This window comes from Arvicanthis niloticus, chromosome 5, assembly GCF_011762505.2.
Source record: "Arvicanthis niloticus isolate mArvNil1 chromosome 5, mArvNil1.pat.X, whole genome shotgun sequence".
Taxonomy (NCBI): Eukaryota; Metazoa; Chordata; class Mammalia; order Rodentia; family Muridae; genus Arvicanthis; species Arvicanthis niloticus.
In genome coordinates, this window is record NC_047662.1 from 38,047,394 (window position 1) to 38,072,782 (window position 25,389).

The window sequence follows — 25,389 nt, forward strand, 5'->3', positions numbered from 1 at the left end:
TTCCCCTTCTGATGGGCAGAGGTTTTTTTAGTACCGCTCTGGCAGTTAGGCTTCCCCAAGATTCTGGGCTCTACCTTGCCTCTTAGGTTTGCCCAGGGGCAAGCAGTGACCTTCTAAGGACTCCTACAAGCCATTGCTGTCTGCTTGAGGAAAGGCATCTGTGGCCCACTGGCCCCCCTCCTCCGCCAGAGCGGGAAACACAATACGCCGATAATGATCTAATATTTATACAACGCCTTTCTACCAGATGCATCCCAACAAAGTTTACAAGCTGTCCCCGCGGACGGCGCAATGTATTCCAGACTCTTTCCCTGCCTCCGCCCTGCCCCCTCCCTGCTGTGTGTGTGTGGGGGGGGGGGGGGAGGTGATGCCAGCAGATCTCATAAATCCACCTGAGGGACCAGCCTGTCCAGCTGCACACCAGGACCTAGCTGTGGCACGCCTCGCTGGGCAATGCCCTGTACGGAGGTCACGTGCTTTTCTGAGTGGAAAAGAAAGCCTGGCGGTGGAGAATAAGGCTGTACCCAGGGTTGGGCCTGAAGTTTGGCCAAAACTCACAGCACCCAGCGAGCTTCTCCTCAGCCCTCCACATCCTCAGACCCGTGGGAGGGACATAGGGAGGGCCGGCTGGCTGGGCACAAATGTTCCTCCTAGTCACTTCCTCTGAGGCGGCTCCATGAATGAGGATTTGTGTTCGTTCCCTCCCTGTAAATTGCCCTTGGTCACCAGGGCCATGTTGTGTGTCAGAGTCCCTGACCACCAGCCTTGGACAAAACCTGCTTTGTGAAGTCCGGGTGGAAGACAAACAAATGATTATTACCTTTGAGTGTCCCCTCCCCCAGCCTTTTCTCTTGGCCTGGAGTTAAGACCCTTTTCTCTGTCAACAATCTTGACTTTGTTCTGTGAGAAGGAAACAGCTCGCAGAGGGGTTGCCGAGATGCCTCTTGCAAGAAAACCGTTTGGGAGGCGGGTGGAACAAGACAGGGGTTACAGGAAATGGCAGGCATTTTTTGTTGAATTAAACCATTAGGAGTGACCCCCAAACCAGAGCCAGGCCGAGGGAACAACTGGATACATTTAGGTCAGGACAAGCAGCCAAGAGAGGAGCTGAAACCAATTACCATAAATGAATGTTTCTCTTTTATTCACGACCACCGTGCCTGTTCCCAGGATGCTCTTGGGCCTCTTATAAAAACAGATGAACTCTCTGGTTTTGTTCGGGGAGTTATTAACTAATGCAACTGTTGGGCAATTTATCAAACATTAACACATGCTGAGATTAATGGCCAGGAGATATCCTTGTCACTGTTGGTCTCTGAGGCCGCTGGACTTTGGGGCTGCTCTGGGTAGGCCCTTCTCTGTGGGAACCTTTAAGTAGGTTGTTAGTATCCAGCCTGATCCAGATATTTTGCAAGGAATCAGTAGGTTCCTTGCGGCTGTGACTCCTCACTGCATTTGGGTGAGGCGATCCCTGGTCAGTCTGGAGCCCAGGTTCTGCTCGAAATCCACAAATTTGCTTAAGAGTCCCTGTTATTTACCGTGGGCTGTGGTTTATGCTGTGTCTGAGCCTGTGATGGCCAACCCAGCATGCCCTCCTGACCCAGCTTCACTCCTCCTTTGACTATTCATGTAGACTTCCTTTCCTGGGGGACTGGCAGCACAGGGCTCCCTCTCTGTGCCTCATGGTCCCGAGATTGCACCACATCTGGACCTCACTTAGGTTGAAAACCAAATGGTGGGTTTGCAGTTTTGGTTGCCTAAAGTGATTGCCCTGGAGAGAGTGTCTGATCCATTGCCTAGCCAGAGCTTACAGCAGTGTGTGTGTGTGTGTGTGTGTGTGTGTGTGTGTGTGTGTGTGTACATGAGTGTGTGTATGTATGTTTGTGTGTATGTGTGTTGTATATATGTGTGTTGTATATATGTGTGTGTGCATATGTTTGTGTATATGTGTGTATGCATGTGTATGTATATGTGTATATATGTGTGCGTGTGTGTTTGTGTATGTGTGTATATGTGTGTGCATGTGTATATATGTGTGTGTGCATGTGTTCGTATGTGTTTGTGTATGTGTGTATATGTGTGTGCATGTGTATATATGTGTGTGTGCATGTGTTCGTATGTGTTTGTGTATGTGTGTATATGTGTGTGCATGTGTATATATGTGTGTGTGCATGTGTGTGTACATGTATTTATGTGTATGTAATATGCATGTGCAGGGTTTGAAATGAGAATAACTGAACAGTGAGCAGCAGACCTGTACACAGGTACACAGGTGGGCTCTCTTTGACCCCTATAGGCTCAGGCTGTCTGTCTATCCACTAAAGAAAAGGAATTGTATTTCTCCCACCAGGTTTCTCAATGCTGTGGTTTCTCAAGGATTGGCATCTGGCTGAGAGTGGCATAGGAGAGAAGCTACTTGTTTCATCAGGCCTCATTCTCCTCATCTGTGAAATGGGTAGGGAATATGTGGTCAAGGCTTAAGACTACATATTGCTCAAGGCTGCATGGTTTGGGGGTATTTTTTAATCTTCCCAAAAGAGGGGGTAAGGAAAGAAGCTAAGTTCAAGCTACCTTACTGATGGAGTGAATTCAGCTTCCTGATAGACTTTTGGTTAACATCCCTTTGGTGTAGGGATGCAAAAGATCTGGTTTTCAGTCAGCAGGAGGAAGGCCTTCCCCTGCTCAGCTGGGGCCTATTTACACCATCTCTTGGAATTTACTGTCTGAAAAATGGGACGATAATGCTTCACGCCCTGGGGGTGTTAGTGTCTGAGAAGTGCTAAGTTCAGCTGTTGGCCCAGAGCTGGGACTCATTAAATAGTAGCTGCTATTATTACTATTGATTATATTAACAGCAGCCACAAGCAGGCGCAGAGCATGGCAGGAAGGCCTCTGCCTGTTGTCTTCATTGTTTCTTGCTGAGGAAATTTCATGGGAGTCGGGTGTTCCAGAATTAAGATTCCTTTTCTCTGCTAGTCCACATGCTATGTTTGTCGCCTTGTAGCAGGCCTTCTGCCAGGCTCAGCAGCCTGCCTTTACCAGCCCAGCCACACCAGTCAGGCCTGCTGCTGGAGGCTGACATCTGCCAGGAAAGCAGACCACCTTCCCGGATTTTCTGTTTGCAGATGCATGGGGTGGGGGAGCTGGCAGAGAAGGCATAAGGCAGGCTCTGGTGCAGGCTCTGGCTCCTTCCCATGTGTTGGGCCAGTTACTGCCAAGTAGCGGATGCACAGTGAGTCTGCAGCAGGAGGCAGCCTTTCACTGGGGCACACAGGAGTGCCCCTCCTCCTCGGTGTGTGTGTGTGTGTGTGTGTGTGTGTGTGTGTTGGTCCAGGAGCAACAAGAGGAGCAGAGAAGGACCAGGCAAGGCTGTAGGGTATTCTTAGCTACAGGAAAGGCCCGAGACTTGTCTAGACTCTAGGACTTAAGTCTCTTAGACTCAGTTTACTCTGTAAAATGTGGACAAATATGGGTTCAAAGCCCTTTATGTGGGGTTTTTAAGAGTCGATTCTTTGGATTTCTGGAGAGAAATGCCATACAGAGTATATTTTATAAAGCTCTGTAGCTGGGTAGGAATGCAGCCTCTGAGCAGATGTTGACTTCTGCAGTGGAATACGTGGATGCAAACCTCATACAGAACTGCTGCACGTAGGGCTTTGTGTCATCAAAAAAAAATCTTGCTCCAAATTTCTGCAAAAACACTTGCTTTTGGATCTTCTTTGGTTTTGTAGTTGAAGATACAAGGCTGTGGACCTGAACAGTCTGTTCCAGAGTCTAAGCTCCTCCTTGTAGCATGTCACTATTCTTTCCCATGACAGCAAAACTACATTTTGCTATCCAGTCACCTGTTAGGAGACAATAGGGTTCTTTCCACCGTTGGCTGTTAGATACACTGCTGCTGTGAACAACTGTAAACCAGTTGTGTGTGTGTGGACATATGGTTCTTATTCTACTGAGTATATTGCTGGGGTGGAATTGCTGTGTCAAATGGTAACTTGGTGGTTAGCTTTTTAAGGAAATGCTAGCCATCTCCCTCCCGGTCCCCCACAAACTGGCTGTATCATCCTATGGTTTCAGAAGCGGCATATGAAGGTTTGATTTTTCTGTAGTATTCTGACTCTCTGGCCATAGCTGTCCTCCTGAGGGAGAAGTGGCATCTTATCAGGATTTTGATTTGCATTTCTCTGATGATTACTCTTTAAGTGTGCATTGGTCGTTTCTGCCCCCCCTTTTTTTTTTGTAAAAATGAAAACGTCTTCACATCCTTTACTAATTTTAATAACTGACTTGGTTGCTCAGTATTAGTTGCAAGTGTTCTTTGTTCTCGACAGAAGCCTCTTGTTATAGATGACTTACATGTTTCTTCTTGGTTCGCACATCGACCTTTCACTGGTTTCTAAGATTTATTTTTATTGTGTGTCTGTGTGTAGGCTTGTGCTTTGAGTGCAGTGCCTTCAGAGGCCAGAGAGGTTGTTGGATCCCCAAGAGCTGGAGTTATAGACAGTTGTGAACTGTTAGACATAGGTACTGGGAACTAAACTCAGGTCTTCTGTAAGAGCAGTATACTCTCTTACTGAGCCATCTCTTCAGCCCCAACCTTTTTTTGGATAACTCCCTTGAAAGCACAAGCACTCAACATTTTTGGATCTTGATAAAATTCAATTTATTATATCGCTTTTTCTGTTGTTTGTGTTTTGGGGCCCATATCTGAGAACCCATTGTCAAAATCAGGGTGTTGGAGGTTCATCCAAATTATTTTGTTCTAGGAGTTTTATAGTCTTAGTTCCTACTTTAGATCTTACATCCATTTCTGTTTATGGTGTGACTTATGGATTGCATTTATTCATTTTGCATCTGGTGATGTATGTGCAGTTTGAGAAGCTCTGCATTAGACTGCAAATTCCTAGGAAGGCAGAATTCTTATGTGCTGTACTCTTGGCACCAAGCACTGAAGCAGGGGGATGGCTTGGTGGATGAATGGAACAGTGAGGAATCTTATAATCCCAAGTCTACGATGAGAGTGGCTGTGTCCCAAGTCAGAGATCGGCATCAGATCACAGAGCAGACAGGTACTGATGTAGACCAATCTTTTTCCTTGGCAGAGCCTGTGTTGCTATAGTGGGGCTAATCCTTGGACATATCTTTGATTCTGAGCAGTTCAGTTGAAAGAATTTTTTTTTTGACTCCATGCAAGGTCTCCATCTCCTTCAGGGCACATCTCTGCCTAGAAGGCCCCCACCAAGTTTTTCAACTTCCTCCCTGCAGCTTTTTCTGGAGCTGGATGGGCAGGTTTCGTCTCTCACAGGTGGGTTTCCAGCCATTCACACCCTGGCTGCCTCCCTGAATCCACCCAGATGTCCCTGTCTACTCAGGGGAGGGATAGAACCTGGCAGTTCACCAACTGTCATCTCAGCAGCCAGTTCGAGCCCTTGACTTAAGGAAGAAATGTAAACATTAGTTATCTTTTTCTTGGCCCCAACACATTGCTTGTTCAGATTGAGTTTACGCCACTTATTAACAATATAGGAGAATTAATGCATTGTTTTATTATAATATATTGATATTATTAATGATGTGTTAAGACATATTATTTATAACTGCTGTACATTTCTTACATGCCAGAGTTATGCACTGTTCCTTGTACACATCTCCTTTCATTTGCCGTAAGGCAGCTGTGATTGTTCCCACTATGGAACATGTAGTTTAAGTAGTTAACTTGAGGCTAGAGCCTGTATCTGAACCTGTGCCATTTGGCTTCAGGGGTTCTGGTTTTGATTCTGCAGTCTCCTGCCCTGCCTGCCTTATACTAATCTTGATTAGCTGGCACCAACCACCACACTTTCAGCATCCAGGCTGCTCTGTTCCTGGCCTTTGACTCGACCATCCCACGTGACAGCTGTTCCTTCGGTAGGGAATAGCCCTTATTCTGGGCTCTTCTGTGTTTCCACAGCTTGAGAAAACTCTAAGCCAGCCAGGAGGGACAGAGTTTGAATCCTCCATTTCTTCTGCTGGGTCGAGCTTGAATCCTCCAAGACAGGCCGAGTAAAAGCCTATCCGAATGTTTGTGTCTTGGTCTAGACGTTTGCCCTGGAGACCAGAGATGTTCCCTCATCCATAGCATCTTCTTGTCCTTGCTGCACAGTCTTTCCTGGGCACAGTGTGAAGGCCAGCTAGAGTCACCTGGGGCCTCTCTGCAGAAATGTCACACACCTTTCAGTGGCATTCCTATGCTACCAGCCCAGCACCCAAGGCCATAGGAGTCAGCTATATTCTGCAGCCCTGGGAGGGGGCACATAAAGAGAAAAAAATCCAAGGAAGTGTTAAGGGCCCAAGGCTCACCTGCAAGGCCTGGCAGGCTCTAGATTGCACAGTGGCTGGTGTCTGTTCCAATGCAGTTTGACCACTGAAATGCAATTCATTATAAAAACCCATCTAGATTTAGTCTCTTGCTGTCTTGTTTATTTGCATTGGTTCGTTTGTTCATTCAGAGTGTCTCTCACTGATCACAGGATTCATTGCTGACTACTTCCACATCCACCCATTTCCCCAGATGTCTGCACAGGGCCCTTCCTTACCTCCTTGAAAGTTTTTCTCAAATGGCACCATGTTTGAGGTTCTCCATTCCATCCATCCCCATAGGAGAAGCCCCGGCCCCATTTAACTTTCTCTATGTCTCTTCCTAGTTCACTCCCTAATTTACTGATCTCTTTTACTCATCTTTAGGCTCTGCTGGGTGTGGCAGAGGGCTCGTGGTGATGCCTAGAATGGAAGGACAGACATGTACATGGAATTAATGAGCACACTCACATGCACCAAATCTGGCTTTGAGAGTCTGTTGGAGACCGATGCTTTGAGAAGAACTCAGGGTCCAAGCCAGGTGCCTTGGACTTGGGGGCCTGAGGACTGGGTGTTGGTGTGCATGAGTATGGGGGTGGAGTGGTGGCTTATGTTACTAGAGCTATTGACAGGTGATAGCCAGAACTTTCTCAAGGTAGTAGGATAGCTGGTACAAAGCAAGTAGGAAGGTACCAACTGTTTGCAGAGCTCTTGCTGCAGCCTGCTGGCTGGACCTGGTGAGTAATAACTGATGTGGAGGGGAGGAAGTCAGGGAAGACTGAGGTTAGACACTGGGCAGTCTGGATGGAAAGTAATGTCATCTGCCAAGGGGCACCCCGGGAGCTTCAAAAGGAGAGGGAGAGATGATAGCTTCAAGACCTCCCTTTTCAACCCCATTTTCAATTACAACTAGATCCACTGTTTTTTGGATTGCTGTTTTTCTTTTGATTTTCATTGTCTGCCCAGTGCCAGCAGAGAAGCCTTCTGGCTACCTCATCCATCTCTGCCATCTTACCTCTGGGTGTCTGTGAAATGTGGCTTTTCAGGCAGGCACACCAGGGTGTCACACAGTGGGAGACCCGCCCATGTGCATTCACCAGTCATGGCTGGCGTGGGCTGTGGTGAGCCTGTGATGTGAGTGAAAGGGGAGAGTCTGACACTTGGACCTGGGCAACTCCACATGCCTGCCTGCCTGTAGAACATTACAGATAAGCCTGCTTTGGAATTTTGAAGGAACATCAGACACAGCTCCACAGCTATGGAGCTTATGTGAAACCACAGCCCATGGAGAAGAAAGGGAGAGAGAGAGAGAGAGAGAGAGAGAGAGAGAGAGAGAGAGAGAGAGAGAGAGAATATCCTTTAGGGGGATTTCCATGGGAGGAGCTTGGAAGAGCTGTTTCCTGTGAAAGATGTCTACTCTGAGGGAGGAGGTGTGGGCTGGCAGGAGGGCTCGAGGAAGGGCTCCAGAGCATAGGGAAGGATTGCTCCTAGCCACACAGCTCTGCTGATGGCTTAGCTTTGATTATGAGTTGCTTGTCTCAGCAGAGGGCTGAATGGCCAGTGCTGAGAGGCTCCAGGGAAGTCTCGTGTGCTGGGTGTGTAGCTGGAATCGACTTTACTTTGGAGATATGTTCAGGACTGCTAAGGGATTTCAGATATTAGGGCGATGACATTTCCTCTTTCCATATCCTCAGATAGCCTTTGTCCGGGCAGCCAAACCCATAGCCTTGAATGGAAATGGAAGTTTCAAGAATAGGCTATAATTGGTGCTCAGTATTTAAGAGTGACTACTGCTCTTGCAGAGGACTAGAGATCAGTTCTTATAAGTTCTCATAGGTTTCCAGTATTCACATCAATGAGTGGCAACCACATATAACTGCAGCTTTAGGGTGAGGGGGATAAACTGCTGTACAGGCACCTGCACTTATGTACACATACATAGGCACCCAGATATAATTTAAATAAATCTTTTAGAAAAAAAATCAGGCATAGTTAATAAAAGTGTGCCAGCTAATGGATGAATAAGCAAACTGAAACCGAAACTCAGAATTCGCCTTTCTTGGTGAGTGGATGTCTGCATCCAGAGGATGAGCAGCAAGGGCTGTCAGTAGCGCCAGAAAGAGGTGTAGGTAGGCACGATGTGTGTCTCTGATGGATGAGTATGGCTGCCCACCATCTTTCCAGTGTCTAATCCACACTGGGACATATCCCTCATGGAAGCTAGCACTACAACAGGCCATCAGCACAGTCCAGACTTGGAACTGTGTACGGGTCTTGGAGCCCAAGAGCTGATGAGGATACAGTGTCAGAAATACAAGGGCTGGCAGTGGAGACCTAGGGAGTGGAAGACCTGAAAGGGAGAATGAAAACAGAAATGACAGGCTGGACGGGAGGCTGAGGCAGGTGGATCTCTGTGAGTTTGAGGCCAGCCTGGTCTAGAGTGAGTTCTAGGGCAGTGATAGTTACATTAGCTCACTGTCTTAAAAAACAAAAAACCAAACAAACAAACCTAAGGACAACAGAAATGACACTATTAAATTATAGTGTCTAGGAATCTGTACTTGTGCAAAGTGTATAAGAAAAGGAAAAAAAAAAAAGACAAATTCTAAGAGGACTTGGAATTATTTTGGGAAGGGGCATGTTTGTGGCTGGGGTGATGCTCCAGTAGGGTCCTGGGATGGCTTCCATAGAGATTTTTCTTGACCTGAAAATGACTGCAAAGGTACATTTCTGTTCTTTTACAAGAGAACAAGTTTTGGTTGTGGTGGGGCTTTTGGGGGAGGGAAGCACCTCCTCTCAGTGGTTTTTCCACTCTGTTAGGTGTCCTTAATGAGGGGTAGTCTCTTTCTTCCAGATGTGGAAATGTCAAATAGAATGACAACAACAGTAGAGAAAACCATTACTTATATTAAAAAAAAAATAACACCAGGAAGCATGCTGCAGCAGTGAGCTGAGCTGAGTACCACAGACCACAAAGAGGGTAAAGCTGGCAGTCTCAGAGGGAAACGGTGGAGGTGGGGACCTGGATATTCATTATTGGCGGAGACCACCTCATTCTTCCCCTGCCTGTGGCCCCCTGAGGCTTGACTGTGGAGGTCTGGGAAGTACTACATGGCCCTGGGGTTTCTCAGCCACCAGGGAGAGGGGTAATCAGTTTCCTGTGTGATAAGGCACCGGGATATATTTAGATAAAAGCAAAGTCATGTTTAACTCCCTTGTGAGGCTGTGTGCAGAGGCACTGGAGCCTGCCCAGTTCTCCACAGCTCAGTGTGGTGAAGGGAGAAAGTGGTCTTCATTTTGTGTTGGAGACAGCCACTAGGCTGCCATTGGTGTGTGGGTTGAAGACCCTGGCAAGGGCGAACCTGACTCCTGACCTTCGAGACTCCGATGAGGGTTTCCAAAATGAGTCTACAAGGGAGCAGTGGAGATGGTTGGCTGTAGGTGTTGGGAGCTCAGGATTGTCTTGAACCTTGTGGTGGGACTTCAGGAAGCCCTTTGCTGCTCTGCTATGCCACCTCAAAAATGAGGGACAGATGAGGCAGGCTGGGGTGCCTCCTAGCCATCACAGAAAGGGGTTTCTATTGCTCCATTTCTTATGCTGTGTACTTTCTACCCCCAAAGCCTGTAGCCTGCCTTGACCCCTCTACTCTCTCTTAAGAAGAGGCAGAGCTGCCCTCTTGTCTAACCCATCCATCTAGGATCTGGGAAAGAATGCCACTAGCCTTCAGCCTGGTCTCATAGCTGGTGGTGCTCACACATGTAAGGATTAGATGAGCCTCACTTTGGCAGATCCAGCACATGCAGAGTCTAACTAGCAGACAGCACAGAGTGCACATAGCTTGGAAAGCCCTTCTTACCCAAGAGGAAGGATGTTTTGGACATTGAGCAACCTGTACAACTGGATATCTTTCTGCCTTGGGTTTCTGGAAGAAACAAACATCCATTTTCCTCCTAAAGAAGAAAACGAGTGGAAGGCAGCCTTCAGAGGACTCCTTTCCACATGCACACAGTGCTGAGTACAGGGCCCAGAGGAAAAGAGGAACCAGAGTTAGTGGATTAGTCTCCACCAATTCCCAACTTCAGAGGACACCAAACATGTAGGACCGTTAAAAGGCAGGCTGGTTCCTGGTTGAGCTGAGGCTCGAAATCCTGGTGACCCTAAAGGGACGGTAGGCATTTCACCTGTTCCTGGACACCAGGCTCCTGGCATGAGTCTGCAATCCTCCATAGATTTGTGACCATCAGTTACATAAGGGCAACACCCCAAGCCCCACCACATGAGGACCTGACCACAGGTCACATAGGTTCAAGACAGATCTCCATTTTAATGAGGTACCTAAAGGCCTGGAGGACTTAGACAATAAACTCTCCTTCCCAGATACTCCTCCTTGCAAAAGGTATTTAACCTCAGGCCTGCCCTGAGAAACTGGGGTACGGTTTTACTCATCCACTTTCCACCATGACAATAAATGCCTTAAAACCACGGACTGCCTCTTTTCATCAGGATCTGCCGTGGGGAGCCATGGAGAAGGTCTTTGCCTATAGAGCTGCCATCCAATCTCCCGTAGAAGGGCTCTCTGCACTCTCAGCCATGCCCAAACCCACTGCAGACAAGCCAAAGACTGTCTCCATAGGACCAGATGGAGCTTTCTCCCCTTTTCCCCTCTGCCCTGGGCCAGATGCAGCCGGATGAGAACTCTGTTCTCAGCTCATCTGCAGCATCGAGTGGCTCCTCGGTTCCCGAGAGCCTGAGAACCAGACAGGCCCGGGGACCCCTGAGGCAGCTTAGGCCTCTCAGAGCCGCTGAGCAGGGGGCTCAGACTGTGCTTCCCTACCCCCCACAGTGGTGTTCCCTGAACTGTCCTTCTTCCCCTGTGGGACCGTGGCTAAGCATGGGTGGAGGCTGTTGTGAACAAGGCTGACTGGTGGAGACTGTTAGGAAGTGATGTTAAACCAGTCAATAACACAGCTTCATGGTCTCAAGAGAAGAAATGTCAAAGAGACAGGGCCACACTGAGTGTTAGGCCTGCTTTGCTGCACACACCTCAGGAAGCTAAAAAGGAGAGAGGAAAGAAAGAAGGACCCCCATCTAAAGCCCTGAGATACAAGGAGGGCTTCTCTCTTTGGCCTAGGGGCCAGGGAAGAGATTGCTCAGTGAACAAGTGCCACCAAGTAGGTGCCATCAAAGGCACAGACACCTTTACAGTGTAGCTCTTTACAGTTCCAAAGGACTCAGCCCATTTCCAATCTGTCGGTAGCCACAGGTGGCTGGCCATACCTGATTTGCCAGCAGAGAAGTTGAGCCCAGCATCTGCTCCCTGCAGCCCTGGGGAAGACTTCCTAAAAGACTGTGAAGGTGAAGGCCACCATCTCCATGCTGGCTTTGGTGTTCTGGAATCTTCCTGTATAGGGCATGGAGATTCAAGTAAAGGCATCTGGGTCCCTTTGAGATTTATGAGAGCAGAAGGCTGGGGTATGAATAGGAGCCATGCTTAGAACTGTGTCTGGCACACCATGGGACAGCGTGCGTGAAACCCTAGGTTCACAACAGTGAGAATGAATGGTAAGCACTGTGTGAATGTGTGTGTGTGTGTGTGTGTGTGTAAAAGAGAGAGAGGGGGGAGAGAGACAGAGAGACAGAAAGAGACAGAGAGAGGGGAAGGAAAGAGAGAGAGAGAGAGAGAGAGAGAGAGAGAGAGAGAGAGAGAGAAAGAGAGAGAAACTGGAAGTACACCTAGAAGCTTGGTAGAGGTGGGAGTTTTGGAAGAAGAGATCTGCTTTCTGGTAAGCAGGGCCTGCCTAGAGTCTTGCCCCTTTGCAGAGCTGGGGACATAAAGTTAGGGAGGCTGAGGCCTGGCAATGGGGGGACAGCTTTGAATTCTGGAAGTGCTCCTCAGGGTCAGAGCACAGGGTTGCCAAGGCCCTCTCTCATCCACTGAAAGTCCACTGAAGGGCAGGACTGTGATACCTCCTGAACTGCCCTACCCGCCTTCTACCTGGCAAGCCGGCTGCCTCTCACCTGAGATGCACACTTGTAGAGAGGACTCCAGGGCTAGGGCCAAGGACACCCAGCAAAATCTTGCCAAATGAGAGCCTTCAGACCTGGCAGCAGCTTAAACTGTAGTTGGACTCTAGTTTGGTGCTTGAAGGGAAATGGAATTAAACCAAACCCGGGCAAGAAACAGGGCCCAGAGACCACTCTGTGGCAGCTGCTCTGTGACCTTGAGCAAACACTTTGATCTTTCTGGGAAATGGGTAGATTAGCTTTAAATCAACCCCACTCCGCGGGAGGGGGGAGAGGCACCCCCACCAGTCCTTAGCATGTCTTCTAGTGCTTTGGTTCCAAGCAGAATGCAACCTGCCAAGTTTTGGGAGCACCTGCTGGGGCCGGCCCTTGCCATCTTAGTTCTATGTATCCCACCCAGCAGCTAGGTTGCAGGTTTCTACCTGAGTGAGTGTGGCCTGGGCTGTGGCGAGAGGAGCTTCTGTCACTAGCCTGGGGCTGACCCCTGAAGCAGGGAGGATTTCCACGGTGCAGCTTCCCGAGAGAGAGCAGGATTAAGAGAAACTGCTCCGGTGGTGGGCCAAGTCAGGGGCCAGGGGGAAGCCGGGCGGAAACTCAAAACCTCCGCAGCTGTTTCCAGTTTGCTGCTGGTGCTGGACCGAGGAGCACTGGAGCTGGGAGCAGGAGGCGAAGCCCGCAGCGCCCTGGAGCGCCCTGCTTTGGCCTGGCCTCATCTAGCTCTCTGCCGGTCTGCCCTCGCCTCTGCTCGTCTCTCATCTCCGTTCTCTTTTTCTTTCTCTGATTTGTTCTTAAAATTCTCATGGATATTGAAGGACCTGCACAATATCAAGGATATCGTGGAGATCCGTGGTTCTCCTGCAATAACGGGACACTGGATTCTCTTGACCACGCTCCCTAGAGCTTTTCCGCACTGGATACAGTGCAGACTGCTCCGCTCTCCATCGTATATAGACTGGAGCTCCATCATACGTAGATGTGAAGTTTGCCAAAGGCTCTGGGCATATGTGTCACTTCCCACCCTGGCTCTGTCCTTTGCTCCCACCCTCCTGGGTATCTCTTCTACCCGCTTCTATTCCATGCAAAGTGATGCTCCCAGGATAGATAGGCAAGGGCCTTCATGCTGCCGATGGAGACAGAAAGCCTCTGCTTGCTATGGCTCCTATGCCAGGCTCCCACCCGGGAGCTGACCCCTGTGATAACTCAGCAGGGGCAGGAAGGGCATAGCAGGAGTCAGAGCTTATGTTTCAGAGTCAGGTAGGCCTGGTGCCTGCCAACCCTGCTTCTCTGCCTCTTAACTGTGTCTTTTTGAGTGGACACCTTGGGCCTCAGCTCTAAGTGAGGCAGGCCTCAGTCAGCCACAGCCACGGCCATGGCCACGGGGCTTCATACAAAGTGAGCCTTGAGCTATAGTTTCTGCCTGTTCCCCTTCATATGTATGAGACTGTGGGACCCCAGCACTCTTTAGCTTTCTTAGGGCCACCCCCTAGAATAAACTCTAATTCCTACATTAGCAATAGAGGTCCTTCATGATGGCCCCCTGATTTATCTGTCCAGTTCCTGTCTGATAAGTACCTGCGAGAAACTGAAACACATTTCCAGTTGTCAGGCAGGTAGTCCATCGTGGAGAGTAACTTCTCACTTCTCACCTATGTATGTCTTTATAAAGTGTAAGGTGTGCGAGGCCTGGTCCAGTGTTTTTCTAGTCTGACCAGCCGGGACAGGACCATACCCGGTGTTTCAGGGGTGACATATCACTACAGAGGGCCAGCAGAGTGTTTGGCTGCTGGCTGGCTGGTAGATGGGAGGTCAGTTTCCTCTCCAGCCACTGGATGGGGTTAGGTCTGCCAGGGAGCTGAGCTGGGGAGCACGTTTTGTTGAGGTGGTAGAGGGAGAGCCACTTCTATTTCCCAGGTAGACTCCCTCCTGCCCTCCTTACTGTTCAATTCACCTTCAGGCTTCATCTTCAACACACAGGTCAGATGCTGAAGCAACTGAGTGGCACCTAAGGCATGAAGGGCAGCCAATGAGCAGGTGGTGCCATCTTCCATGTGCTCACTTTTAGGCCGAGGAGCACTCCTGGATGGGGAGGGAGGAGCCAGGAGCCTATGTTTGAGCTTTATCTTGGTCTCCCCTGGCTTTAAAACCCTCTTGTGCAAACACCCAAGCGCTTGAGCCTCAGGTGCTTTTGGAAGATGTAGACAAGAGAGAATGGAGGGGGTCACTTTCAGCATCCAAGTGCCCATGGGGCCTCACAGAAGCTGAACTGCTAACCAAAGACTATGCATAGGCTGGACCTAGGCCCCTACAAATTTGTAGCTGGTGTGCAGCTTGGTCTTTATGAAGGTCCCCTAACAATTTGAGTAGGGCTGTCTCTGACTCTGTTGTCTGCCACTAGATCCTCTTCCCCTAACTGGACTGACTGGTGGGGCCTCAGTGGGAGAGGATTAGTTTAGTCCTGCAGCAATTTGATGTCCCAGTGTGGATGGGTACCCAAAGGGGGCTCCCCCTTTTCTAAGGAAAAGAGGAAGGAGTAATGGAGAGGGATTTGTGAAGGTGGGGCTTGGAGGGGGGCTGCTACCAGATGTAAAGTGAATAAATAAATCAATTAATGAAAAAGATGTCTATATTAAGGCTTAATATAGAAGGCTTCTGACCTCAGAGGCAAAGTAGGAAACATGCGTCCACATGCTTTGAAAATCCTACCTCCTCACACCCCTCCAGGGCTTCCAGGCAGTTCCAGGGCTCAGATCCAGGTCTGTATAGTCAGGACCCTTGGCTTTGCCATCTGAACTTCATCACCCAGGTAAATGTATGCAATGACATGTGTTGATTTTCAGTGTCACATTTGATGTTCATTTTCACAATGTCAGTGTGAATTTGCTTGAGTGTGGGATTGTGTATGTATGGCATGTTATGTGTTATAGACGAGATAGGCTTCTTATAGCATGTGTGAGTGTGTCTGGTCTTTGTGTTTTTGGGTACGGGGTGGGCTGTAGGAGTCTGTGTGGGTTAGGTGACTTTAGAACTCTTGGAGTTTTGTGTGTGTGTGTGTGTGTGTGTGTGTGTGTGTGTTACTGGACACTGGGTTTTGCTGTGTGTTTGTAGAGAGCTGTGACATGTACTAGGACTGGGTATCAAAGCTGGCTGACTGGGTCTGATTAAGACATAAAGCAAACACAAGAAGTATATGATCTTAAAAATGGCTCCAGACTGAGGTTTGCGATAATAAAAAGGCATTGTTGGAAAACAGACCATCAAACAAGATTATTTCAGATCCACCTTTTCCTGTAATAAACTAACCCCAAACAATAGCACAAGTATTGTGAAAGTTTCAGCTTTTCCAGGAGAAATAACCCAAGGGATCCAGAGCATGAGGCCTGTTCTGGAGATAGGCAGAGGTGTTCGGGGTTGTAGATGACATGCAGAGGTATTCCTGGTTGTTGTGGATGACACATGCATGATCCAGAGCATGAGGCCTGACCTGGAGACAGCAGAGGTGTTCCGGGTTGTTAATAACACATGCTTTGCCTTCATGGGATGAATGTTACCCCTGTTGTTGGTATGTCAGACAGTCAGCATCAGTGGCAGTGATAACAACATATTAATGGTTATGAATATCAACCCTTGAACACTCCATTCCTCCAAGTCCCCCAGTTCTCACCCAAGACAGACAATTACACCCAAGGGGAACAGGTAGTAGATCAAGAGAAAGAAGAATGTAAAAGAAACAATTTCCTCAAAGGGATAAATAAAGAGGCTAAATCGTGAAGCAAGTGCAAGTAATTGCAGAGAAATAACAAGAGCACCTCAAACAGAGTTTATACCAAAGGCTTTCTCTACAGGGATGACTCAAGAACATATTTAAGGAAAACATATTTAAGCCATAAAGAAATACTGTGATGCCTAAAGTGACAGGGAAGGGTGAAGAAAAGCAAATAAGGACATACATGGAAACAATGGTAATCAAATAGTCATCTTTGGTAATAAGAGAGATGACTCTATGGGGTTGGGTGAAAACCAAGGTAGAGTTGAAATACTGAAAGGCAGTAGATGAAATGGGAAGAGTAATTTTAGTTAAAGTATGCTAAAGCCTTTGAAAGGAAAGTACTATTCAATTTTAGATTTTAATATACATGCAAAAAATAACTAGTAAAAAAGAAGAAATAAAGCAATTAAAGCAACACAGAAAAATGAGCTAAGGAGAAGTCTTGATAAATTCTAAAGAGGTAATAAAAAGGAAATTTAAAAAGGGAACAGAGGAAAAGGTAACAAAGCAGAAAATAAGATGACAGAAAGTTAAATATACTAGGAACCCCAGTAAATGTAAATGATATAAAACTTCCAACTAAAAGGCATAGTTTGTTTTTTTGGTAGAAATCAACAAGTAACCATTTGTTCCTACTCTGGCTATATGATGTCTACCCAGGCTCATATAGAGGCTCAGGAGGCTGAAAATACAGGGTTTGAAGATAATATTCTGAAGATAAGATTGAGGGTAACCCCCAAATTGTCAAGCTCAGCCATGTTTAGTAAAAGTGCTTTCAAATAAGACATATTTATTCTAGTAACATGTTGGTGCAATATAATGAAAGATACTCACTGCATCCTAATATTAATGAGGCAAAGAATGAAACCTCATATTATCTCAGTAGACTCAGAAAAAATGTGGTAAAATGCCATGGTAATTTTTTTTTGTTTGCATGGTTATAAATCCAGTTACCCACTGTGACATCATATGGAAATGGTGGAACTTTTAAGAAGTAGAGTCTAGTGGGAGTCATATGGGTCATTGGAAGCATGGTCTTGCATAGAATATTGGGTGTCTAGCCCTTACTCCTCTCTTTTTCACCCAGTTGCTGTGAGGTGAGTGAATTGCTCCACCATGCTCTCCTGCCTCTGTGTACTATCATATTCCAGGCCCAAAGCAACAACTCAGCTGATCATAGACAATAATAGCCAAATCTGTGAGCCCAAATAAATCTTTTCTGTTTTGTTTTTAGGTTGATCATTTGTTGCTATTTTATGATAATAACAGAAAGCAGCCCCACCAATAACATAAGGAGTATTCCTTAATCAGAGAAAGGGTCTCTACCTCTTACTTAACAGCAAGTACAGAATGTGGTTGGGGATTGTTTTAATTTTTCTCTTTAAAATCAAGATTTATTCAAGGATGTTTGACATCACTGATTTAATCCAACAATCTAGTATAGTAAGGCTACATAAAGAAATAAGTGAAACTCTGATTGATCATCATAGGATGTAACAGTCCATATGGACTCTGGAAGCATCTACAGATATGCTGTCAAAATGAATAGAAGCCCAGAAGATTTCTGGGTTATAAATAAGATAGATTTATAATTACATTAAATAAGTACATTTGAAATCAATTGTATTTCTACAGACCACAGTAGTATTGAAAATAAATTAGTATTTATAATATGAACAGAAACCCTAAGTTGCTTGGGAATAAATCTGACAGAATTAGAGACCTTTTAAAAATAAAAAAAAATTGTTTGTGTATGTGTGTGTGTTACAGAAGATTCAAATAAATGAGGAGGTGAGGAAAATCAATGCCACAGGAAAACCCCATTTGGATTTTCTTCAAATTAATGATACATTTATTAAATTATTCATTTATTAATGAATTCCAGTGCACTCATGTGTGTGTGCATTTTAAAGTTTAGATGGAATAATTTTGATTCAGTAATGGTTAGGAAACCTTTGAAGAAAATAAACAAAAAAAAGATACATTTGTCCTGGTAAAACATAAGATTTACTTTAAAATCTAATAATTATGGTATTGTGCATATTTGAATTAGTTATTGTTGTGTAAATCAGTATATTTTTCCTCCCCTTAAAAATCATCAAAACCCAGCAATAGTAACAATAAAATTTGAAAAAAGAAAGAAAGATGAAAATGGAAAGAGAAAAAAGACACATATTTGAGAAAACTGAAGCATGGTATTATTTAATACTGCTAATGTATAGAAATAGTCCAAAAAACTGAGATAGGAAAAAAGTGAATAGAAGGTAATTATGACAAAGAACTTGAGAGTCAACTTTCTTTGATGAGATAACCTATCAAATATTCTGTTTAAAGGCAAAAGGGTGTGAAAAGTATGTACAGAAATGTAAATACTCCATTTCTCATTTTCAAAACTGGTATGGTAACTAGAGTTAAATGGGGTAAAGAAAGTAGCCTCTTGAACTAGATCTGATTGAGAAAAACTGAGGACACAGAGCTACAAATAACTCCTAAGGACAAACTTATTTGCAAGGGGTTTTATTTTTATGGCAGCGGAGAAGAGACTTTGCTTAGAAACAGTAAAGTCTGAACTCCTTATTTTCCCAGCCAGATAATCCTTCTATCTATTAATTTAAAGTTCAGGAAACCAGAGCCCAACTTATTCAATGCTAGAAAGGATCTGTAGTGTTTTCATTCAGGCTCAAACAGTTCCAAAGATGTTGTAAGAAACACAGCAACACAAAGCTAGGCTTGTATACAAAGAGAAGAAAGAAGAAAGAATATGTTCACATGTTTACCACTACTCAAAAATTCCTCCTCAGAGAAAAGCTTCCACATACCAGATGAAAATTAAAACAACATATTTAATCACAAATTATAGTTTTTCTGAAGTCATTGTCTCTTTAATGCACTGAAGAAAATATAGAGGTCTCAGGAATTGCAAGAATTGATAATACAAGAATTTTGTGAAACCAAAAAGGAGTTAAAAAAAATAAATCACCCAGAGATGAAGACAGATTAGGAAATATAATGGAGAGAATGAACACTGAAGGGAACCCAGTATGTTACCTAAAGAATAAAACAAGGCATGCTTGAAAAATGAAATAGAAAGAGAAATTAGAGCAATATTTGAGAAATAATTAATATAGAAAATAGACAATGAAGATCTATCTGTGTACTTCTGGAGTCCCCAAATTAGCTAACTAAATGACAATAAACAGTAAATATTAAAGAGCTAAATTCATGAAGACTTCAGGAGAGAATAGTGTTGATTCTAACATATTAATTTAAAGATTAAGAAAAGAATCTTTTGGCAGTGCAAATAATTTTAGGTCATGTATAAGAGGAAAAAACATAGACTTAGATTTATTCAAATAAACGTTCAACACTATTGTAGTTTTATAAGTTCCTCACAGAATTATCTAGAACTGAGAATTTTCATATCTAGCCAAACTATCCATAGTCCTTTAGCTATATAGAGAAGCACTGATAAACATGTGTGGTTCCTGGGCTATAAGTCAATGGTTAATTGATTTTCCAATGGAGGCAAAAGCACCACAAGTCTAAAATCAACATGATTATATTCAAGAACAATAAATAAATAAATAAATAAATAAATAAATAAATAAATAATATAAATTATAGAATTGATATAACTTAAATAAACATTAAGTAAATAAAAGGTTAGAACATTTTCCATTTGTATAAAAGTTAACTGAAAGTAAAACACATATTTTAAAGCTGACAATTAAAGTAATTGAAGTGTTGGTTCATTTTGGTTGTCAACTTGGAAGGGTCTGAGACATACTTCTGTTGGGTCTGTGAGAGTATTTCATGAAAAGGTTAACTGGAAGAGGAGACTTTTTGCCAGATTTGGCAGTACCTTCCTGTGGCGCTCCAGACACAAAGAGGCCTGAGGAAAAAGCAAGGGTGCTTTGGCTTGACTGCCTTAACTCTCTGCTAGCGAATGCATCTACTATTCTGCCGCTGAAGTCATCCTTCACTGATATCAGAACATAGGTTCTTCAGTCTCCCAATGTGAACTGACTACCAGTGGCTTCCCTGGAATATTTCAGGCCTTCAGTATCAGATTGAGACCACAGAAAACTCCAGCCTTGCAGGCTGAGCAAGCTACATTGTTTCCAACCTCTCCAGGGCACAGATGAGCATTTTTGGACAGCCAGCACATAATGTGCTAATAAATACTCTTTATGATATTCATTTGTTCTATCAGTTCTGTTCCTTTGAAGAACCCTGACTAATCTCTACTAATCATGTGTTGGCTGGTTTTTGTCAACTTTACACAAACCTAGGCATATCTGGGAAGAGGGAGTCATAACTGAGAAAATGACTCCATAAGACCAGCCTGTAGTTAAGTCTATGCATATTGTTTTGATGAATGATTGATGTGGGAGGTCTCAGATCACTATGCTGGATGGCACCACCCCGGACAGGTGGTCCAGAGTTGTATAAGCAAGCAGGCTGTGCAAGACATGGGTAGCAACCCAGTAAGCAGTGTTTCTGCGTGGCCTCTGCATCAGTTTCTGCTTCTAGGTTCCTTCCCTGACGTCCCTCAGGGATGGACTATAATCTGTGAGGTAAAGTAACCCCTTTTTTCTTCAGTGCTTTTGTTCCCGGTGTTTCATAACAGCAATAGAAACCCTCACTAAGACAAATATAATGCCTATTTTCTTGTGTCTTCTCCATCTTGGATGTTGCTTTTTAACAGCTGAGGGTTGTAAGCAAATAAGGCAATATGCCAGAGCTAGAGGGTAGAAGAAAGGAGGGGGAAAGGAAAGACTCATATGGCTTTATTGATGTTTGTTAGAGGGGACTAATGATGCTGTTGATAATAAAAGTCTCATAAAGTTAATGATAAATATAACACCAAAACAAAACCACAATTTCCACATCAAACAGCTTCACAAAATTAACATGACAAAGCAGAAGGCTAAGGAACAGAAAATAACTGTAACAGTAAAGGACAGGCAGCAACCAAGGTCAAGCACATCGTTCATAGCAACAACCGTGAGAAGGCTAAAGCCAATATGTTAGGACAAAATGCAGCCTAGTAAAGACAAAACTACAGAAAAGCCACTCACATAGGTTGAAATATAAGTTCTGGCAGGGGTCCATCAGTCCCAGCACAGGCACAAAGGGAGCAGAGGCCATTACCCGACAAGGAAGACTTCTGTTCTGAAGCCTCAGGTGAGCCAGAGGCAGGCATATGTAATGAAAGCTGTAACTGCAATGAACATATTTATGAGTTATCTCAAGCTGTCCATCACATCGTCCTCAAACTTAGCAGCTTTGGACAAGGAACCTTTGTTCTGGATCAGGATTCTTGCAGGAGGCAGCCTAGCTTTGGGGGTTCTGCTTTCTCAGGTGTTTTAAGGAAGCTGCTGGCCCAGGGCTATAGGAAACTAAGATTTTACTGAGACTGGCACATTTTCTTCTGTGCTTGATTGGCTGATGGGAGGGAAAATGGGTGGTGGTGGGGAGGAACTCATGGTGAAAGCTATGGTGTCTTATGTCACCTAATCTTGGAAGTGACATATCCAACATTGCTGCTCTGTTCTAGGGGGCATGCAGGTAGATGTTGAAGGAGTCACACAGGATTGTAAATAGCAGGCAGCAGGGGTCACCCCCTACATCAGTTATGGGCATTCGTGAACAAAGCAGCACAGTATCACCCTCCACAAAACAGAAGCCATTAGAGATACATGAGAAATGAATGAGCTGCAAATAAACTAGTACTCATGGAACAGTAATGGAAGTATTGCTAATAGAAGTCGTGTATTAGAAGACAAATGGGTAAGAGAGAATCACGACTAGGAAAGCCTAAATATAACTTTGAAGTCTATGTTCAAAAAAGAACAATCTACCTTTAAAAATAGCCATCTGTAAAAACAGTGTTTATGGAAATTAATACTAGGTCCAGCAAGATGGCTCAGTGGGCAAAATCCCTTGTCATGAGAGAGCCTCAGGACTTGAGTTTGACTACCTCTGACATCTACAAGCACACACACACACACACACACACACACACACACCACACACACACACTATGCATGCACACATATACACTAAATTAAAACATTAATTTAAGACTATGTAGAAAATCTGGTTATATCTCAAAATGTGAAAAACAGTAGGTGGATTATGTTCTCTGATTACAAATTTAGAAAATAGCACCTAGATCAGAAAAAAGAGGCCTTCTGCCTGAAAATTAAAACACACATCAGCAACAATGATAATGGATTTTGATGGAAGACAAACTCCAGTTGAAAGGAGGAGCATCTTGATAATGAACTTGCTGAGCGTGGCTCATCACAGCCTGGCGGGTCCCCAGCTCCAGGCTGCTGTCAATGACTGCATGAGTAGACAGAGACCAGGCTTTCTAAGACTTAGATGATCTCTGTAATCAAGTGTGCTTGGGTGTCCCTCTGTTTGGTGCTCAGTGGGTGTAGAATTTCATCAAAGAACTGTTAGTTGCTGGGCTGCCCTTACACTGCTAAAATGTACAAATAGACAAAGAAAAATATCAGAAGAATGCAAACTAGGAGGTAAGACGCAAAGTTCGCAGGTGAGTGTGTTCCTAGAAAAACTGAAGAATGTGGGCTGGGGAGATGGCTCCGTGGGTAAGAGGCCTGTCTACAACAGGACGGCCTGAGTTTTAATATTAAGAACCAATGTAAAAAGTAAGGCATGTGCCTGTACCACAGCATTGCGATCTGGGCTCACTGCCCAGTCACCCTCGCTGAACTGATGGACTTCAGGTTCAGTAAAAGACAATGTTTCAACAAATGATCAATCAAATAGTAAATAAAGTGGCGGGGGGGGGGTGGGGGGGGCTGAGATGGCCTTACTGTTCAGAGCACTTGCTGCTCTTGCAGAAGACCTCAGTTCATTTCCCAACACCTATGTCCGGAGACTGACAACCACCTGTAACTATAGGGGATCTGACATCCTCCTTTGGCCTTCTGAGCAACTGCATGTATATGCACGTTTGTGTACACACACACACACACACACACACACACACACACACAAAAGTAAAAAGAAAGCTGGAGAATAACAGAGGAGGACACTCAACGACCTTATTTCTTCTTCTGGTTCCTGTCTAGGCGTGCGCACACACATGCAATGCCCCTCCCCCATCAGCCCACACATATATCAATACACACACATCAGCATACACACACATCAATGCACGCAGATTAGCAGACACACAGCTCACACCACGCACACACACACATACATATTTAAAACATAGAACCACAGATTAGCAGACACACACAGCTCATACCACGCACACACACACACACACACACACACAAATTTAAAACATAGAACCCTAAGAATCTACAGCAAAATAATTGGCAAGCATAATCTCAACTTAGTGAGATGACTAAAATTAATAAGAAATCAATAATTATCTTGTGTACAAATATTATGACTTTGGAAGACATAATGATCAAAACATTTTGTTTACAGGAGCAATGGCAATCTGCAGCAACAGAGCAGCTAAGAGCAAAGTTACATACTGGAGTAAGGCCTATGCAAAGAAAATGCTGAAACCCTCCTCACAGACACAAAGGAAAACCTGCAGAAATGGAAAGACCATGTTTTTGGCCAGGAAGACTCAACATCATAAAGCTGTCAATTCTCCCTAAGTACATTTCTAAATTTAATGTGATCCCAATAAAATACCAACAGTTTTTTTTTAAACCAGACAAGCTGAATTCTAAAGTTCATGTGAAAAAAATAAAGAAATAAAAACATCCAGAAAAACTCTGAAAAGAAGAGTAATATCAGTGGATTCACTCAAGCAGATACTGAAACATATTAAAAGTCTCAATAATTGAAACCATGAGGAACTGATGCATAAGAGCGACACTGGCCCATCAACCATAATAGAAAGCCCAGAAATGGGAGTAAATACGCACATGGGAGATTAGTGCACCAAAGAGTGGCCTCTAAAATCAGTGAGAGAGAAATGATTAACTGTTCAATAAATGTGGTTGAGGTCACTGGTTGGCCATGTGGAAAAAAGATAAAGTTAGCGTCAAACTTATTATTGTCTACCAGGACAAATTCCAAATGGATCGAAGGCCGAAAAGCAAAACTATGTCACAAACATGCCAGAAGAAAACATGAGAAATGTGTTTTATAGACTCAAAGTAGGGATACTCTTTCAAAATGTGACTCTAGAAGAGAGGGCATTGGAGGGGAAAATAGAGAAATTAAGCTACATAAAGGAAGGCTTTATACGAAAACAGAGCTGAGATAAAAGTAACTGGGAGATAATCTCACACCCAAATTTATCAAATGCTTGATTTTCTTGATTTATGAAGTGGTTTTAGAATCAGTAAGATAACCCTAAGTAGAAAAGTGAGCAAAGGAGAGTCGCAAGCACCCAGAAAAGGATCCACTGGCTTGTGATCATAGGAATGCAGATTAAGGCTGTTCAGAGATCCACATTTCATTCGACAATGATTCAAAAACAATCCAAGAGTCTGAGGATGTATCCTTTTTGCAAGGCTGAGGGAACAATGCCAGGAGGATGTGGTGATGGCTAATGTTGCTTATCAACCTGATAGGATCTCTAATTACCTTAAAGACAAACTTCTGGACACAAAGGGTCGTTTCTAGGCTGAGTTCTGTGAGGTGGGAAGAATCGGTTTGAATGGGAATGGCCCCAGTAGGGTCATATGTTTGAATGCTTAGTCCCTAGCTAGTGGAACTGTTTAGGAAAGATTAGGAGGTGTGGCCTTTTGGAAGAGGTGTGGCCTTGTTAGAGAAGGGGTGGGCTTGTTGGAGATGTGTCACTGTGGGTAGGCTTTAAGCTTACAAAAGCCCAGGCCAGACCCAGTCTTACTCTTTGCTTATAATTTATGGGTCAGATGTGAGCTCTCAGCTACCGCTCCAGTGCTATGCTTGCCTGTCTGACACTGTCCTCCCAGGCGCAATGTTCATGGATTAATCCTCTCTACTGGAAGCAAGCCTCCAGTTTCATACCTTCCTTTATAAGTTGCCTTAATCATGTTATCTTATAGCAATAGAATAGTAACTAAGACAGTTTCTACCTTTTTATTTGGCTGTGTATGAATGCATTGCATCACTTGTTCAGTAATTACTTTGTTTATTTATTTATCTATTTATTTAAATTGAAAAAAATTTATACAGTGTTTTCTGATCACACTTTTTCCTACCCCCAGTTCCTCCCAGATCCTCCTCAGGTACTCATCCTACTCCATGCCCTCTCTTCCTCTCTCTTTAA

General features: G+C 44.6%; 1 long non-coding RNA gene across 1 annotated transcript; it reads left to right on the forward strand.

Moving 5' to 3' along the window:
- The first annotated feature begins 1,497 nt into the window (after window positions 1–1,497).
- LOC143442212 (uncharacterized) lies at window positions 1,498–23,842 on the forward strand. Its single transcript, XR_013110223.1, has 3 exons — window positions 1,498–1,735; window positions 2,351–2,455; window positions 23,604–23,842. It is a non-coding gene; the product is annotated as an uncharacterized LOC143442212 (long non-coding RNA).
- The last annotated feature ends 1,547 nt before the right edge of the window (window positions 23,843–25,389 follow it).